We start from the raw sequence: 954 nt of genomic DNA, 5'->3' as shown, positions 1-954 counted from the left end.
TGGTAACGACGATTCTCAACCTCCGTGGCCCAGTGGCACAACTGTATGTCCGCGAACTTACAACGCTAGAAACCGGGTTTCGATACTCGTGATGGGCAGAGCACAGATAGCCCATTGTGTAACTTTGTGCTTAACTATAAATAAACAACCTCTAGCTAAAATCTTTTGTAAATACAAGCAATGCTTCTTTGAAATTATAGTACAGGTTGTCCAATAATGAAAAAATCATACCGGAAAAATCTTTAAAGTAAATACACACGGTTTGTTGCACGTGCAAGAAAAACGTTTAAAGTTTTTATAGCACGTGAACCTGTTAAAGACAGTCTGAAAGAACGTCTGGATAGCTTGTTTGTTTGTTTGTTTTTTGAATTTCACGCAAAGCTACACGATGGCTATCTGCACTAGCTGTCCCTAATTTAGCAGTGTAAGACTAGAGGGAAAGCAGCTAGTCATCACCACCCACCGCCAACTCTTGGGCTACTCTTTTACCAACAAATAGTGGGATTAACCGTCACATTATAGCGCCTCCACGGCTGAAAGGGCGAGCATGTTTGGTGGGACGGGGATTCGAACCCGCATATTCCGAGTCGAGCGCCCTAACCACCTGGCCATGCCGGGCCTATCTGGATAGCAATAATCTATAACACTGCCATTGGTCCGTTTTCTGTTTCGCACAGACAATTGTTATGGAGAACACGTACCTTGACGTGCCGCAGAATCTATATTGACCACAACTGGAAACGTTACAACCTAACATGTTATTCCAACAGATGGCCCTTCACACTGTTACAGAAGAGGATGAATTGCATCAGCGTAATCAAGAAGCCTTTGTTATTCCAGCAGATGACCCTTCACACTGTTACAGAGGAGGATGAATTGCATCAGCGTAATCAAGAAGCCTTTGTTATTCCAGCAGATGGCTCTTCACACTGTTACAGAGGAGGATGAATTGCA

This window comes from Limulus polyphemus, unplaced genomic scaffold, assembly GCF_000517525.1.
Source record: "Limulus polyphemus unplaced genomic scaffold, Limulus_polyphemus-2.1.2 Scaffold7905, whole genome shotgun sequence".
NCBI lineage: Eukaryota > Metazoa > Arthropoda > Merostomata > Xiphosura > Limulidae > Limulus > Limulus polyphemus.
The sequence above is the reverse complement of the archived record's forward strand: the minus strand, read 5'-3'. Positions refer to the sequence as shown.